The sequence below is a fragment of the Magnolia sinica genome, chromosome 8 (genome assembly GCF_029962835.1).
Source record: "Magnolia sinica isolate HGM2019 chromosome 8, MsV1, whole genome shotgun sequence".
Lineage (NCBI taxonomy): Eukaryota > Viridiplantae > Streptophyta > Magnoliopsida > Magnoliales > Magnoliaceae > Magnolia > Magnolia sinica.
In genome coordinates this window covers 65486367-65506036 of record NC_080580.1, presented here as the reverse complement: position 1 = coordinate 65506036, position 19670 = coordinate 65486367, and the positions used below count along the sequence as shown (strand labels likewise).

The following is a 19670-nucleotide window of genomic DNA, read 5'->3' as shown; positions in this document are numbered from 1 at the left end:
AGAATATATATATAGAACCTCAAAAAATCAGGCTGGTCCACCCATATATATCAGCTTGATATCCCAGAAACATTTTTTAAAAAATACAAATCATCATAGAAACTATATAAAGAAGAAAGAAAAAGCTACATGGAATCAATAGTAAAGCAACATAGGAAGGTAAAAATTAACTTTGTTTCATGCATAAAACCTTTGTGATTGTCCAATTTCAGGCTTGGATACCATCTCCTGCAATCAAATAGAACAAATGGAAATAAGGTTAAACAGATGTATCAAAAGAATCCAATGGTTCCAACACAATTCAAAGCAAATAGGAAAGGGAGTAGAAACTTGTTTGACATAGGAATCAATGTATATTGAATTCAATAGTTTAAAATCCTGGTGGTGTGGGGTTCTAAGCCTCATTGGCTGAAATACTTCCGTTTTTGGATATCCAAACATGCCGTTGATGTCCATTTTTTGTTCTCAGACACCAAATGTGCCAATCTGAAGCAATTAAAAACTATGGAAATCTAACTGATTACTTTAATTATTTCAAGATTGAATCTCTAAAATCAAAGAAAAAAAATTTACTTGAGATCATGTTCTTCTATATGAATTCTGATATAAACTTTTAAAGACCTGAAGTGCCAACATAATTGGACAATAACAAACAAATTACAAATTCAACAATAAGCAGATGCTTAATTTTTTAATCCGAAATCTCAAAAGCACAAGAGTGCACACCTATTGAGCCAACATGGACAGTTCTGTGCTCAATCAAAGGTACGAAAGTGTACAGATTTGCGTCTCACTGGAGTTTTCCAACATGTACAGTTTTAAGGCAAATCTTGTTGTCCCAACTCCCAAAATGGATAGATTTGGGGCAGATTTATCAATTATCCAGAGGTGTAAGATTGACCAGATTTTGTGACATCCAACAATCCTCTTTGCAAGCTTGTTCCCAAGCTCTATGATGGGGGTAGAGAACCGCAATGAATGAAATGCTACCTGCAAAATTTCAAATATGAAATCAAAACATGCCATGTTGTGCACCAAAAAAGTAGAGAAACTAATATATTGACATGGTCAATTGGGTTGGGTGCTAAATGTTTGTCTTAAATTGGGAGGTTTGCCAAGCCCATACACATCTAGAGCACTACCCATTCACAAGCAAGCACGCATGTGAAAATGGCAGATGTGCAAGATCTGAGCTTCCCATGAGGGGTTATAGGCTTAAACCACAATATGAATTTTCAAGTTTTTGTGAAATAATCCACAACTCAATTAAGGTTTCAGGCATTATATCACAATTTTAGAATATTCAATCAGCTTTTTTCATGTTTTATGGAAAAAAAAAAAAAGTTACCCCCTTAACCCAAGATTTAATCGGGCCAATGTAACTCAATGTAACCCCCTAGAATCAAAAGATCAGTAAGAACAGAGCTAGCAATTAGCTTGCATCTAAACTTCTGAAGATCAGAAGGTAGACCCTTGGAGAGTTTGGAATCCAATCCTTGCAAAAGCAATACTCCCTCCTTGTTAAGCTACAAAACAAGAACAAAAAGGATTGAATCACAATCTTTGCCCCATATGGCATAAATGGAACGGAAGTCTTCATCAAGGATTTTATTAACCTTTTTTCAACTAATAAAAGCTCATCATCTACACACACAAAAAAAAAAGGACTAACTTTCTTTCTTTTTTTCACACACCCCCACACACTCACGCCAGTGGAATTTCACCACCTATGGGTACTCGAACCCTTGACCGAGAGTTGAAACTCCTGAGAGTCTACCACCCGAGCAAGACTAAGGACCCAAAAAAAAAAAAAAAGACTTCAACTTGACCAAGTCTTATCAAGTTGGGTTTGACTCCAAATGTTTTTTCAAAACCCGATCAAATCCTTTAGCAATAATGTTCAACTATCAGATAATTTGTTAGGCAGATGAGCTGAAATACACAAAGTCCACATTCAGCCATCTACCAAACAGTCCTTGAACAGGGAGGAGAACACAAATTGTTAGTAATGAAAAAGGGAAAAAAAAAAAAAACAATTTGGTCATGATTGACCTTGCATGGTTTACTTCAGGAACAGCAAAAACCTAAACCGAAGAAAATCTTGAGAATATATCACCTATAAAATGTGCATCCATAGATTTAAATATGACATCCACAGGATTAGATCTCCACCGGAATGATTTCTCATACCCTAGTTCAAGCATTTGAACTTTCAAGTAGAAGTGAAAACTAGGAAAAAAGGGGGAAAAAGAAAAAAGAATATATACAGGACATGTCAGGGATACTCAGTCTTCTCAGAGACAGCCGAGAATTTTAATGGAGCAGTCAGTGATGCACCTCCACCCATGACAAGTCCATGAACAAGCACTACCTGCCAACATATCAACAACTGATTAGTATATTTTCTGCTGTAGATGTAAAAACACAATGTCATTCATTTTCACAAATAATAGTAGCCCTTGATTTAAGGATAGGTTTCAAAATGGTACCTGGGTTTTCCTATATGTGTGAATGTGATAACATAGCTAATACATTCTATACACAACTTCGAGACAGGAATCATCTGCCAAAAGGTACCCATTTTTAAGAAATCTTTAAACATGCGACAATCAGCAATGGGATTGACCTAGTGAATCTACACCCAGATAGCATTTGGATAATCATCAAAACACTTCGAGTGTTGATATGAACTAAATGATCTGAATGATAAAATTCAACTTCTGCAGAATTGTTTCCCTCTACCTGACCTCCCATCATAGAACATCTTTAGATCCCCACCAGCAGAGAAAGCACATCCAGCTCCCTAGGGGAAATAATAAGCAAAAAGAACAACATAATTAAGGAAACTGAAACAATTTATTTTCCAAAAAATCAAGAACCACCCAAAAATAGGAGGAAGTTTCACTAGCCTTAATTATCACAAGCTCTGTATCATCATCCTTCTCCCATTTTTCAAGGAATTCAGCTGCAAAACAACCTGCAATGAACCAGACCACTCCATAATCACTTCATAGGCTCCAGATTCAATTCTAATATTACAGAAAATACAACTGAATTTTATTTGAACATACCACTCTGGATTAAATGACATTCAATTGGCGAGGCCGGTTTAAGGTGATCGACCTTGCATGGTTTACTTCTTCTGCCAAAACAACCTAAGACAAGGACACAATCCCAGAGACATTTAGCAATCCAAGAACTATATACCTAATCATTCTCATAGCCTTGTCCCATCTATTTGGGGCCATTAGACATCTATCAACTCTTATCTACTAAGAGAGGGATAATGTAACGTCTCGGAAAAATCCGTACAAAGACCCGAGTACCACCTCAGGCAGAAATCACTAAGGATCGAATTCTTTAGAAATTAGACGAAAATTAATTAAGTACTAAACAGAATTAAACGGCGAATTACCTCGAATCACTTTCCATACGAACTGCAAGACCCAAAACTAGTAGAATCACTAACTCTACATTACCTAAAAACCTAGGGTCAATCTCAAAACCCAGTTGCTCTCGGGAGCACATTGAAACTCCGTATCGAACCTGGACCGCGCGTCGAAAGTCCGATTACCACGAAACTATACGGTTATGACCGCCTTACTGGGCTTGACAACCATCTTGGAAATCAAGTCCAAATAGTATCCAGAAACGCACAACTTGAGCCCGGAGCGAAGTGTGTGAGAAACGCGAATATCTTTAGAAAATGAACTCAAACTTAAGTGAATTGGGCCGTTCGCTTGCAGGCCAAATTTAAGATTTCAAACAGTCCGATTCTGACCCAACTACACCCTTGGATCAGGGAAATTTCCCTACACATGTCAATGCACTTGTGGCCCTGATCGAGTGACGATGACCATTGAACTGAAACTGGTCCTCTGCGGTCGATCCGTAAATTCGATCGGACCGAAAACTTAACCTGACATAGATCCATTGTCAGGGAACTTTCTTTGGACCGTATGCAGAAAATGGGCCTCCAGATGAGCTCCGTTGGCCCGAAACAGCCACCCTTTGGATATATCCTAAGTATACCATGGCCCTGGGGCCATTGGCATCAGTTCTGAGCCTATATAAGGGCCTTAACCTACCCCTCTCTCATTCCATACGAATTTCCCAACCTTAGGAGAGAGAAGAGAGGAAAGTGAAGGAGAAAGTGAGGAGAAGTGAGAGAGAGTTAGGGTTTGCTGTCAGGATTCGATCCCACCACTCCGCGTGCTGAATCATCCTGCCTGTATCTCTACACCGGCGAATCCAAATCCATTTTTGGGTAAGAAATCCTAACCCTAAACTGTTTTAGGTATCCAAGTAGAAAAATCGACGAAATAGCTAACCTATTTCGTGATTCAGGTAGCCGTTGTGCCGTAGACAAAGGCGTAGTGTTCAAACTGTGTACGATAAGTGTAATGTCTTGGAAAAATACGTACAAAGACCCGAGTACCACCTCAAGCAGAAATCACTCGGGACCAAATCCTTTAGAAATTAGACGAAATTAACTAAGTGTTGAACTAGATTATCTGTGAGATTAGCTTGAACCACTTTAAATACGAACTGCAAGACCCAAAACGTGTAGAATCATTGATGCTACATTACCCTGAAATCTAGGATCAATCTCCAAACCCGGTTGCTCTCGGGAGCACACTGAAACTCCGTTTCGGACCTGGACCGCGCGTCGAAAGTCCAATTACTGCGAAACCATACGGTTAGGACCGCCTTACTGGTCTTGACATCCATCTCGAAAATCAAGCCCTAATAATACCCAAAAACGCACAACTTGAGCCCGGAGCGAAGTGTGTGAAAAACGCGAATATCTTTAGAAAACGAACTAAAACTTAAGTGAATTGAGTCGTTCACTTGCAGGCCAAATCTAAGGATTCAGACCGTCAGAATCGGACCCAATTACACCCTCGGATCAGGGAAAATTTTCAACACATGTCAGTGTACTTGTGGCCCTAATCGAGTGTCGGTGACCGTTGAACTGAAATTGGTCCGCCACGGTCGATCTGTAAATCCGATCGGACCGAAAACTTAACCTGACCTAGATCTAATGTCAGGGAGCTTAAGTCCGACCGCATGCAGAAAAGGGACCTCCAGAACAGCTCCGTTGGACCGAAACAACCAACTTCTGGCTATAACCTAAGTATACCTCAGTTCTGAGCCTATATAAGGGCCTAAACCCACCCCTCTCATTCCATACGAATTCCTAACCCTAGGAGAGAGAAGAGAGAGAAAAGAAAAGAAAAAAGTGAGGAGAAGAGAGAGAGTGTTGGCGTTTGTTCCCAGGATTCTTCCATGCCACTCCACGCGCTTAACCATCGCTACCGTGTCGCTATACCGGCGATCCTAATTCCGTTTTCGGGTAAGAAAATCTAATCCTAATCTGTTTTAGGGTTTCAAATAGTGTAAGTGATGGAATAGCTAACCTATTTCATGCTTTAGGTGGCCGTCGTGCCGTAGACAAAGACTTGACATACAAACTGAGTTCGATACTTGTTTATCAACGCAAGGTGCGGACTATAAACGTTTAGGTTATGGTTTTCAAGGCTTTCAATGTCAGAAATGATTTATGTCTGACTTGATTATTATCACATATGCCTAGATACAATGTTTTCCGTATATTTCATATATATGTAAACTATGTTTATTTTAAATGCATTCTATGTGTTTGTTGAAATGTCTGAATGAATATGGAATTATGATTTGTGCTTGCCATGATTTCTGATTGGGAATACCTGATTTTGTTATAACTAATATATTACATGTATGTAATATGTGTAGTCTAAGTGTTTGATAAAATGCTTGAATGTGAAAATGCTTGTGTAAGTGCATGTAATGAGAGTGTCGAGATAGGATTCTCGATTCCCTTGACTATGGTTATAGTATCCTTTATATAACCTATCTTGCTACTGTGTGATTTATGGATGAATGCCTATGTACGATAACATGTACTCTCCGTGTTCATTAAAATGCTCGTATGAGATGTATATTTGAATTGGATGTTACATGTTGTTTGACTAGTACATATGAATGCCTAATGTACATGAAATGTGTTTGGGGCTACGACGTAGTCCAGGCGATTGGTAATGATTTCCGAGTTAGTGGCCGAGGTTGTTTCGCCACACCAGACACATTCGAGGAATTCGAGTCGTACGCTACTAGTCGACAGTGGTTAGGCCACGCGGAGTGCTTACGCGCTCCATGTTGATCCGCTCGACGTATGCTCGTACCAGTCGAGCTTGTCAAGTAACCCGATTGGCCCGATGTATGTTCACCATGTATGGACGCTACTGCTTGAATTTAAGGTACCAAACTCACCAGTGGAAAGCCCGTTTAACTTTGGTACCTCGATCCGCCAAGACTCATGAGCCGGGCATGGTGGTATGGGACACCGTGGTCGAGCTGTCGGCCTACGCTGGGGCGACGAGCCTCCCCGTAGTGTCCAGTGAGCAAACCTAAGCTCGTGAGCCGAATACGGTGGTATGGGACACTGTATTCGAGTTGTCGGCCTATGACTAGGTGACGAGCCATTCGTAGTGACCTCGAGCATACTCTGAGACTGCGCTGAGGTGACGAGCCTTTCCGTAGCAACTGGAGTATAAGCTAGGCCTGCATTGAGGTAACGAGCCCTTTGTAGCGACCTGGAACCGCAACATCGTACGAGACTAGGTAGGACTGACGACCCTAGAATGGATCGTTGTTTAGGAAATGATATAAGGGAGGTACCTTAGCTTCTCAATCCTGCTGTATGAAAAGGTCTAATAAGAACTCGGTAATCACGCTCATGCACCGCATTGCATGTGCCTTTGGCGTTGGTGTTGAGCACAGAGGAAGGGGTGCATGCCGCGACCGTTAGAGGAAGATAACAGAGGGAGTGCAGGTGAGGGCATGCATCATTAATACATATCATTTTTGCATTAACCAGAGTACTTAGGGATGCTTGATTGTATTGCTTTATCATTACTACTTGACTGAATTGATAACATGTTAACCTTTGCTTTATAGCTCCACTGAGTTGATCACTCACTCCCACATTCCGGGATGGTGTTTTAAACACCAACCAGACTCTGTCTTAGCTGCAGGTGATGGCGATGCTTATGAGGCAGAGCCGGACTATTACGATGATGAGAGTTCTCCTATATGCAGTTATTAGGCAGGTCTGTGTAGGCCCTGTTCTGATCGACGGGGTTTTGGATAGAGAACATTACACTTTCTGATTTCGTACATTTTTGAATTAAACTTGTAATTATTTAACCTTGTGACATTCATACTCTGAGGGCTTGCTATTACTTTTAAACAGTTTATATACATATCACAGTCTTCCGCTAGCGTACTTTAATTGCCTCTGGAGTATGATATGCTGTTTGGTATAATCTCACTCATGTTTAACGCACTAATACAGACAACATTTAATCATCATTATCTATGTTGCATAAGTGATGTGTTGGAACTCAGGAGTTGGGCTCCTACTCGACCCCCGGTTTTCAAGGCGTTACAATAAGAGTTTACCGACGGAAGGTGCGGACTATAAACGTTTAGGTTATGGTTTTCAAGGCTTTCAATGTTAGTTAATGATTTATGACTGACTTGATTGCTATCACATATGCATAGATGCGATGTTTTCCGCATATTACATATATATATGAACTATGTTGAAATTAATGCATTCCATGTGTTTGTTGAAATGTTTGTATGAATATGGAATTATGATTTGTGCTTGTCATGATTGTTGTTTAAGAATACATGATTGTTGTATGTGTGGCAACTCCCTTGTGAAAGGATTTGCTATAATATACGTTATAACTAATCTATTACATGTATGTTGATATGTGTAGTCTAGGTGTTTGATAAAATGCCTGAATTAGAAAAATGCTGGTTAAAATGTATTTAATGAGGGTGTTGAGATAGGATTCTCAACCACCTTATCTATAGCTACAGTTTCCTTTATGTAACTTATCTTGCTTTTACGTGCTTTATGAATGAAATGCCTATGTATGATAATAGGTGCACTATGTGTTTGTTAAAATGCTCAAGTGAGATTTATATTTGGATTGGTTGTTACATACTGTATTTGGCTATCACATCTGAATGCCTATTGTGTTTGAATGTGATTGGGACTAATACGTAGTCCAGGCAATCGGTAATGGTTTACAATTAGTGGCCAAACTAGTTTCGCCACAACGGATACGTTCGATGAATCCGAATCGTACGGTGATCATCGACAGTGGTTAGGCCACAAGGAGTGCGTATGCGCTCCATGTCGATTGATTTAGCGTGCGCTCATACCAGTCGAGCTTGTCAAGTAACCCGATTAGCCTAATATATGTTCACTATATATGGACGTTACTGCTTGAATCTAAGGTACCACTTACCAGTGCAAAGCCCGTTTAACTTTGGTACCACGATCCGCTAAGACTCATGAGCTGGGCATGGTGGTGTATGGGACACCGTAGTCGAGTTGTCGGCCTACGCTGGGGTGACGAGCCTCCCCGCAGTGATCAGTGAGCAACCCAAACTCATGAGCCGAATATAGTGGTGTATGGGACACTGTATTCGACCTGTCGGCCTACGATTAGGTGACGAGCCTCTCGTAGTAACTTCGAATATACACTAGGACTATGCTAAGGTGACGAGCCTTTCTGTAGTGACCTCGAGTATAAACTAGGCCTGCGCTGAGGTGACGAGCCTCTCCGTAGCGACCTAGAACTGCCTATCGTATGTGATTAACTAGGATTGACGACCCTAAATGGATCATTGTTTGGGTCAATGATATAAAGGGAGGTACCTTAACTTACCAAACCTGCTGTATGAATAGGTCTAATTAAGATCTTAGCTAATCACGCACATGCACCGCATTGCATGTGCCTTTGACGTTGGAGTTGAGCACAGCGAGAGTGTTGCATACGCGATCGTGAGATGATGTCGCAGAGGGAGTGTAGGCGAGAGCATACATCATTATCGCATCCCATCCTTGCATTAACAAGAGTACTTAGGGCACGATTGTTGTACTGCTTTATCATTACCGCTTAACTGAATTGATAACATATTAACCTTTGCCTTATAGCTCCACTGAGTTGATCATTCACTCCTACTTTGGGACGATGTTTTAAAACACTAACCAGACTCTGTTGTAGTTTCAGGTGATGTCGAGGCCTACGAGGCGGAGCCTGACTTTTATGACGACGACGAGGAGTTCTCCTACCTGCAACTCTCTGACGAGTCTATGTAGACCTGGAGTTGCATCACCGGGGTTACAGGGATATGGATTAGATGGCATTACACTTTATCATTTTGTATGTTTTGGAACTAAACATGTAACTATTTTAACCTGATATCATGTTCATATTCTGGGGACCTACAACCACTTAAATGCTTTATATACTTATCACAGTCTTTCGCCTGCGTAACCCAATTGTCTCTGGAGTATGATATGCCGATTTGGTATAAACCCATTCATGTTTAATGCACTACTACGGACAACATTTAATCATCATTATCTATGTTGCATAAGTGATGCGTTAGAACTCGGGAGTTGGGCATCTGCTCGACCCTCAATTTTCAGGGCGTTACAAGTTGGTATCAGAGCATGATTTGGATTAAACTGGACCTGAGTTATGGTAACACAACACACACTGACGTACTTTGACTTAGGAGGGAGCGATGAAACGTAGAAATGATCCTAGAATCCCAAGTTTCGCCCAACGGTGATCATATGACCGTTGAAGAAAAACTGACCGTAGAAACGGGACCCGTATGCATATGTGATCATGCGAGGTAATCCCAATCCTTTTCCAGACCGTCAATCAACGGGTTTAGACGATGATTCGGTGTAGTCCACACCCAAATAACCCGAAAAGCGTGAATATGCGCAAGATCGGACCCGAAACGCCTCAAACGGACTCAGGGGCCTAAACGGTGCAAATCGGGGGGATCCAAAGTGGACCCCGCGCATTTCCGGCACCCCGGGAGGGGGATGTCATCGCCCCTGGGGCGAGCCATCTCCCCCCTATCCAGTAAACGGCGATGACATCGCCCCAACGGCGAGGCCTCGCGATCCACGGACAGGGAGCTTGTTGGGCCGCGCCGGGCCGATCGGGCCGACCAGCGTGGACACATGTGGGGCCCACGAAAACATGTGGGGGCCCCTATAACCCCCTCATTTGCTTCCTTTCCTTCATTTCCACCCCTCCAAGCTTTCCAATCTCCCAAAAATCCCATTTTTCTCTCTCAAATCCTTCATTCTCATATCTTCTTCATTTTCTTCATTCCATACACACCTCCCACAATTCCTTTCAAACCCACCTCCTATCTCCCTCATTTCCTCCCATTTGAGCACACAAACCTCTTTTGTGTCTCAAAAATCTCAAAGTCCACCAAACCATCCTATCCCTCCATTTTATTTCACTCAAATGGCTCTTTACGAACTCGTGGCAGCGATTTTCTCCCTTTCCACACTCCTTTCCCTCATAGGGAAGAAGAGGGCTTCCACAGATGAAGCCGGGCTTAGCTGCCCTACCCATTCGAGTAGGCAGAAAGGCGTCGAAGCAAGTTCAAGCGTCGATCGAGAGATTAGGACAAAGCGGGATCTCGATCCTCAGCTTCCTCTCGAGAGAGCTCTACTGGCGGATATGGCACATGGAAGATTTCAAGGCCGTAAGATCCTCTTTGAAGCACACATGGACGAGAAACTATTTGGGCTTTATCCGGCGATGGATCTTCTGTTGGACGCCGGGTGGGGTCCCATATTTGAGGGCAAGTCTCGTGCGAATGAGAGCACTGTCCGAGCTTTCTACGCCCATATACGAGAGCCACTGCTGGAGCCTCTACAGTTCTCTATCCCCGTGGGAAGGCGGGAAGCCATTGTCAATGTGGACCTGATAGCCCGGATCATGGGGATGCCGCGTGGAGAGGTTCATGCTAACGAGATGAACCCCAGGAGTGCGCGTGAAAAAGATCGCCGTACACGATTTCTTTGTGGCCAACTAGTCCACTAGAATCCAGGTAATTGCCTCCTAACGTCCAGGATGACTCCTAACTTCCGCTTGCTCCACCACATCTTCACACATAACGTATATCCTAGGTAGAGCAATCGCAGCGAATGCAGGCGTCTGATGGTAGACTTCCTATACGGAGCTGGGCAAGGAGACAAACTGTGCCTGCTTACGTATGTACTACTACAGATAGTTCAGACCGCGCACTCTCCTAGGACAAGCATTTCACTCCCATTCGGCCAACTTATATGTAAGCTTGCTCGTGAATTCGGCTACAGACTTGGCTCAGAAAGGCTTGCGCCGATCCATTTTATCAACGACACTACTCTCAACAACACGAATATGGGGCTACAACAACATCAGGCCCGACTCGATGAGAGTGAGGATGAGACGGGAAGTGAAGAAGAAGAGAGTGATGAAGAAGGCGGAGATGAGATAGAGAAAGAGAGTGAAGAAGAGGAAAAGCAGGAAGAGGAAGAAGAGGAGGCCAAGACTTGGATGAGGGCTCTCCTCCTGCCACACATGAGCACCACCACGATCGGGCTGCTATAAAAGCCCGCTTGGCTCAGATTGAGGAGGGCCAGGTCGCCCTGTGACAGGAGGTCAGTGAGACCCGGGCCAAGCTTAAAGAGGGTCAAGCCTCCATGAAACAGAAATTCAAGAAGGTGTCTCGCACCTTGAAGGCTATCTTGTATTGTCTGCAGGACAAGGGTGCTCCTCCTCCATCACCAGATTCCGACGGCTAGTCCTATGTTGTAGTCGTCTTTGGATTTTCTTTGCTTTCCTATTTCCTATGTTATAGCCTTGATAACATTTCATCAACTTCTTACACTTGGCGACTCGATTGACGGGGCACCTCCCTAAGCGATGCCATTCAGACCCCAGTTTGGGCCCGAGTCACGAGACTATGCCGGATTCTCAGCCGGCCACTGGCCCCACAAATGGGCCGATAGCTTTTGCACCACCGGTTCCAGAGTAGAACCGCGCGTCTACCTCGACGCTGCACATGCCTTAGGTGGCTTCTGCTCCTGATAGGCTGGAGCAGATGATGCCCATTATGCAGCAGTAGCAGCAGATATGGACCACCATCGCAGGGGCCCTTGCCCAGAATATGAGTGTGGTTCCGCCTGCATTACCTATGCACCCTGTTGGGAACATGAGTGTTAGTGGCTTGTTTGAGCGATTTCAGCGCTTCCGACCTCCTACATTTGCGAGTACTTACAGACCTGGCAAGGCCGAGTATTGGCTTGACTGCATCTCTAAGATGCTGAAGCCGCTGCACTGCACTGAGGCAGAGCAGGTGGAGTTGGTCACATACATGTTTGAGAAGGAGACCAGTCTCTGGTGGGACAACATCCTACAGACAGTTGTTGCTGGTTATGTATGGACATGGGAGGCTTTTGAGACACACTTTCACGAGAAGTATTTCCCTCTCACCTACCGTAATAAGGAGGGAGAGTTCCTTCGCCTCCGACAGGGAGGGATGATAGTGGCAGAATACGAGAATAGGTTCACGGAGCTGGCCAGATATGCTCCTTTGATCCTAGCAAATGAGCCGATGAAGATACAGCGATTTTCTGAAGGCTTGCAGCCTGAGATCCGCTCGAAGATGTGTTGCACTAGCATTAACAACTATGCTGAGCTAGTGAGCATATCCCTGTGAGCTGAGCAGGATGAGGACAGATTATCCCGTACCCGAGTGCCCATGGTTCCTAAGCCTTGACCAGACTTGTTGAGCTGACCATTCCTCGGCAAGAGGCCGCGAGCAGATTCTCCTCCTCGGCTTACGGCTCCACCGACACAGCCGAGGCGACCTGATATATGGTGCACCTACTGTAAGAGGTCGGGCCATGCTGACACCTACTGTTTCACCAGGATGAGAGACAACGGCTTTATGCCTCCTCAAAAGATCAACCGACAGATGCCACCAGCGATCTCAACTCTACCTTTACGTTCAATACTACCTGCACAACCTTCTTACAAGCCACCTACACCTCGATTTAGGCCGCCTCAGCGACCTATGGCATCATAACCGAACTGTTCTCAACGGGATCGTGTGCGCTCACAGCTGAGGCATTCGAGACAGCAGTTGCAGCACCTATGGCTTTCGAAGTCACGACACATATTCAAGGTACACCAGTCTTCTTATTGGTGGACACCGGGTCCACTATCTCTATAATATCATGCGCAGCAGTCAAGCGACTGGGGTTAGAAACTAGTCCTATGGTTGGGTTGACTCCTTACCGCCATGGGGACCTTCTCAGATACTACCAAGATGTGTAAGGGTTGTTCGATAGACCTTGGGAGCAGAACAGTATTCGTCGACCTGATTATGGCCCCGCTATGTCATTACGATGTGATCCTCGATATAGATTGGCTCACCAAGATGAAGGCAGAGATCGATTGTGATACTAGGGTGGTGACAACCCATGGACCTGAGTGCACGACCTTTACATTCCCAGTGCAGGTCAGTTGGTACTACTGCATTAGTCATTATGCTACCCTGCTAGAGAATGTTGATGGTCCGACACTTGGGAACACGCCAGTAGTTCAGGATTTTGCGGACGTGTTCAGGAAGATACCTGGATTACCTCCTCAGCGCGAGATCGATTCTACCATTGACCTTGTGCTGGTGCGACTTTCATTTCACTACTGACTTATCGCATGCCTCCATGTGAAATGGAGGAGTTGAGGAGACAGATTGACGACCTGTTGGACGCAGGTTTCATACGACCAAGTGTATCCCTGTGGGGAGTACCTATGTTGTTTGTGAAGAAGAAGGATGGATCACTGCAATTATGTATTGATTATCGCAGGTTGAACCAAGTGACGGTGAAGAACAAGTATCATTTGCCCATGATAGACGATCTGTTCGACCAGTTGAAGGGGGCGCAGTATTTCACTAAGATCGACTTGCAGTCAGGGTATCACCAGTTGCGCGTCAGGGATGAGGACATGCAGAAGACAGCATTTAGAACCATTTTTGGGCACTATGAGTTCCTTGTAATGTCATTTGGACTCACGAATGCACCGGCCGTATTCATGGATCTGATAAAACGGGTGTTTCAGCCGTATCTGTACCGATTCGTCATCGTATTTATAAATGACATCCTGATATACTCTAAGAGTCGGAAGGATCACGAGGAACACCTACGAGCAGTCTTTGATACGCTCATGAAGAACCAGTTGTTCGCTCAGTACAAGAAGTGTGACTTCTGGAAGGAAGAAGTCAAGTTCCTGGGACATGTGGTGTCCAAGGAAGGGATAGTTGTGAACCTTACTAAGGTGACCGTAGTTCAAGACTGGGAGCAGCCCGGTTCGGTTACAGAAGTGAGGAGTTTCCTCGGCCTGGCAGGTAACTATCGTCGATTCATTAGGGACTTTTCCAAGATAGCCAGGCGGTTGTCTCAGCTGACTCGGAAGGACCCTAAGTTTGCCTGGAATGAGAAGGTGGAAGCGGCGTTTCAAGAACTAAAGGACAAGTTGACGTCCGCCCCTGTGCTAGTATTGTCAGAGCAAGGGGTCAAGTATACGATATACACCGACGTGTCTCGTGTCAGTTTGGGTTGTGTCCTTATGCAGAAGGACAGGGTGATCGCCTATGCATCGCGACAGTTGAGGAAACACGAGGAAAACTATTCTACGCATGACCTAGAGTTAGCAGCCGTCATCTTTACATTAAAGCTCTGGAGACATTACCTCTACGGAGAGGAGTTCGAGCTCTTTTGCGACCACAAGATCTTCAGATACATATTCACACATAGAGACTTGAATATGAGGTAGCGACGATGGATGGAAACTTTGAAAGACTTCAAATTCGAGATCTCCTACCATCCCGACAAGGCCAACCTTGTGGCAGACGCATTGAGCCGCAAGAAGACTATAGCATTTGCGGCTCCGCTGATGATAGAGGAGTGGAATATAGTGAAATTTGTGCAAGACTTCGAGCTAAAGCTTACGGTAGAGGAGCCGTTCGAGAGCGTCGCATACATTCAGGTACAGCCACTCATCGATGACCAAATCATAGTGGCCCGGGGGAGGATGAATGGTTGGTGAAGATAAGGAAACGAGCTAGTGGCAATGAAGACATGGAATGGAGAGTTGGTTCGGATGAGGGTTTACGTTATCGTGGCCGCCTATGCGTCCCAAGTCTTCATGACTTAAGAAAGGAAGTTCTCAAAGCTGCTCATAATTCGAGGATGGCAATGCATCCTAGTAGTACGAAGATGTATCGAGATATGAAGCGCTCGTACTGGTGGGACAACATGAAGGCCCACATAGCAGACTATGTATCCCGTTGTCTCACGTGCCAGCAGGTCAAGGCTGAACACCGTCGACCTCCTAGACTACTTCAGCCAATGCCCATAGTAGAATGAAAATGGGATTTCATCTCTATGGATTTCATCTCGAGATAACCGAAGACGAGGAAGGGACATGACTCCATTTGGGTGATTGTGGGCCGGTTGACGAAATCGGCTCATTTTCTCCCTATTAGAGTCTCGAACTCTGCAGATGATTTGGCCAGGCTGTACATCAAGGAGATAGTACGTCTGCATGGAGTTCCTATGGAGATCGTGTCGGACCGAGACACGCGATTCACATCTATCTTCTGGACTCGTATCCAGGAAGCAATGGGTGTGAAACTGAAGTTCAGTACCGCGTTCCACCCACAGACGGATGGGCAGACGGAATGGGTGAATCAGGTGTTAGAGGACATGTTGCGAGCTTGTGTGCTTGATTTCAAGGACAGTTGGGATGACTGTCTTCCTTATGCCGAGTCTGCTTATAACAACAGCTTTCAAGCGAGTATTGGCATGGCCCCCTACGAAGCACTGTATGGGCGTCCATGTAGAGCCCCGCATGTCACGCCCCAAACCCGGGGACGGACAGCTTCCGTGATGCCCCGAATTCGGTACTCGACTTCCATACACCAAGTCCCGAGTTCGGCGCACCACAAGGAAGATTTTTAACTGAATTTTTTTTTTTTATACATAGTAATACCTGAGCATGAAGATCCATGATCCAACTACCAAGCAACACTCTCCATCATAATTCCCGATAGTTATAAGTATAATGCTTTACAAAAGATACGTAACATCAACATTGCCAAATCGAAGAATAGATGCAATACATCGAGAAAGCTAAGTCTTCCAAGATACTCCAACCCTGAAAAAAATAGGAAATAGGAGGCTTAGGCAAAAAGCCTAGTGAGTACACACGTGTGTGCAGTGTGTCCTACACGCAGGCAAGATAAATATGCTACAAGGAAATCATACCACAGCCACAACCATATTACATGCATCCGTAATCACATCATCATCATCATATTGTCATGCCATAATTATACAATATCGGAAATACTGACAAGTCCATGAGTCATACAATATCAGAGTACGCATAAAATCAAGATGTAAATGAGGAGTTATAAAGAGCCAAATATCGATGTCGATGATGCGATGCAATATGTGGTGCGAATGAAATGACCGGAGTGAAGTCGGAATGGTAATACGTAGTATCGCAGACTATGGGGTCTATCACAGGACTTCTATCCAAAATAGTCTCATACCTAATTTGGATAGTCGACTCAATGTGGTAAACTCCATCACGTTAGTCGCGCGCCCAACCGAAATCCCGGCCATTGCGAAGGTACACACAACAAATAGTTGTGCACCACCACCGAGTGAATAGTGAATGAATGAATGAATGAGTATGCAACTCCCGCTCAATAAGTCCACATATCAAGATACAGTTCATCTCTGGATCATCACCGGGTTTAGTACACTCCAAATGGCACTGCTCTCTTAGGGCCTCACACCAAGTGAGCGTAAGAAACCTCACTATCCGCCTGGCCAATAGTCTGCCAATACCTATCCGACACGTCGATAGCGGACCCATTTACGAGCTGGTCAAACTCAGCCTAGTAATGCCCCCTACCCTCTGGCGGGCAAGGCCACACCCCCTCCCAACCGACCACGACACAGTGGGAGACGCGGCCTTCTGGTATTCTACACTCGGGCGCTCATGTATCCACTCGGTCTCGACATTGGGGCGTCTCCTGGCCTCGGAGGTTTAGGGATTTTCACCCAGGGACATTTATGGCGCCCGTATGCTAGAACCAAATATTTTCGGTGTCCCATCTGACCATCCACGATATGCCTGTGGAGGCTACGGCTCTGATGTCACTAGGGCACAATGCAAGATGCATGAGTCATACAATACAGTCATGCATCAATCATGCGTATACCGTACACTCATGTGAGATAACCTCCGCCTATCAGGGAGTCTCATAACAATCAGTCCAACGACATATGCAATGGTCAACCACATCTCATAACAAACATGCAGATGATGCGTATGGGCATGTATGATAATGCTGTGCTGTCACATACTCATAATCAGTATCAATAACCGGCCTCAACAATCGGCTTCGACAATGTAGACATTTAACCAACATTGTCCCCAAGGAATAGCCCACATAAATATCAATACATACATCATGGTGAAATCACACCACATCGGTACTCAGATACATCGCTTCGGGTCTCACACAAGGGCCGCACATTCATCGCATTGGGCCTCACTCATGGGCCGCATATACATCACATTGGGCCGTATCATATGTGCACTACACATCGCAATGGGCCTTGGCTCATGGGCCATGAATACACCACATCAGGCTGCACGACCCATAGGCTTCAAATACTCAAGAGGTGAGCCCTACACATGGGCCTCAAATGCATCACAATGAGCCACAACCCATGGGCCTAAAATATATCTCAATGAGCCACGCCCATGAGTCTCAAATACATCACATTGGGCTTCGCCCATGGGCCTCGAATACATTGCAAGTGGCCTCAAATCTATTTCACAGGTAAACCACATACCTGGGCTTAATACACATCACTATGGGCCGAAAATACATCACAATGAGCTTCATCATATGGACCGAAAATATATCTCAATGGGCCTTCCCCATAGGCCACGAATACATGGCTACACCAATTATGATAAGTCTTATACTACAACCACTTCACACGTCACATAGATAATGACTCATATTCGGTGTCACCTGGTTAAGGGCCGAGAGCCACATTTCATCATACCATTTATAGTTTAAAGATCACATTGTATAAAAATCCAGGATCTTGATAGCATTAGCTTGGGTAATATAACCCTAAATCATATTCGGTTTAGTGTACAACTTGGTCATGTGTGATTCAAGTGGTCGTATCTATGTCGATAGGTACAAACCTACGTTGTTGAATGGTCATCAATGCCACTTGATTTCGTAAGGTTAGGTGGCCTTGTACGTACTTCATATTCACACAGTTAGATGACTACATATACTACATGTTCTCCACCATTGCCTATGATTAGGTGGCTATACATACATAAAATACCCACATGATCAATGGGCCAAACAGGTAATATCACACCCTCACACCACTAGAGTTTATATATTTGTTATAAATAAACATGTTTTTAAGGGTTTAAACACAAGTATCATGATCCTATTACTTGGGGCCGCACTCTAACCAAAGGGTCAAGTGATCAAGGGATGTCCACAATCAGCCCATTTAAAGGATTAATCATCATTACTTCGAAAATTATAATACCAGTTCGTCATACATTCCACACATGGAAATTACAAACTCTTATCGAAGAGGCCCAATGGTTAGCCCAAACAAGGCTATCACTGATGGGCCCACATGGCGTTCACTCAAAATGGGCCTTAACATTCTTGGGCTCACATATCAATGGAATTCATAATGGGTCCTATGCAGTAGAGTCCATGGGGATTTCCCATGAGGTTGAGTTGTGTGTGACCCACCTACGACTTAGGTCTGCTATGATTTTAGTCCAAGTCCTAAAATGATATGAGGAAGTGGATGGTCTGCATGGATTAAATAGATACACCATGATGGCCTTAGGTTGGATTCAATAGTTAAGTCCTTATTCTCACAGCCTTGTATTGTGTGGTCCAATTCAGGTTGATTGACTGATCTTTGGGGCAATGCCCTAGAGGGGATCCGGTACATGGGCTAGATGGGTTGAATATTTAATGCATCATCAGGATGACCCATAATAAATTTTTTTTGTGATGAGAGTTCAATTTACATTATTTCATAATGAACGGCTATCTAATCATTGGATCGACCTGAGTCTTGGTAACATACCGTCAAAGGAGTTGATAAAATAAATAAACGATGAGGATCTTGAATATAAATCATGTCATAACCATGGTGGATTAAGTGGCATAACACCTATATCAAAGTGGGCCATACCACACACAAGTTGAGAGGGTTACCCTCTCTTAAATATTCATAATTATTTGTTGGGCCCGCAGAGGTATGGTTCATAAATCCAGCCCATCCATTATGTGTGTCCCACTTGGTTGAGGGGTCAGACCAAGTTTCAGATACATCCAAATTTCAGGTGGACCTAACACATGATTTTACATGCTCGAGCTTCGAGTTGTACGAATGGTTCAAGGAGATTAAAGTTACATGTGTGCTACAGTGATGTATTTATTATACCTACAATGTTCATCTATTTTTAGAGATCATTTTAGAAAATTATCCAAAAATGAATCATAACCAAAAATTATCTGGACCTCTCCTCAATTAGCAATTAGGATAATGATTTCACCGTTAAACCATTCATCGGGCCCACCATAACACTTAT

General features: G+C 44.1%; 1 long non-coding RNA gene across 1 annotated transcript; it reads right to left on the bottom strand.

The window, feature by feature from the left end:
* Positions 1–2292: 2292 nt before the first annotated feature.
* On the bottom strand, positions 2293–2893 carry LOC131254031 (uncharacterized). The gene is made up of 3 exons (XR_009175445.1): positions 2743–2893; positions 2490–2563; positions 2293–2371 (listed from the first exon to the last, which is right to left on the bottom strand). It is a non-coding gene; the product is annotated as an uncharacterized LOC131254031 (long non-coding RNA).
* Positions 2894–19670: the final 16777 nt, after the last annotated feature.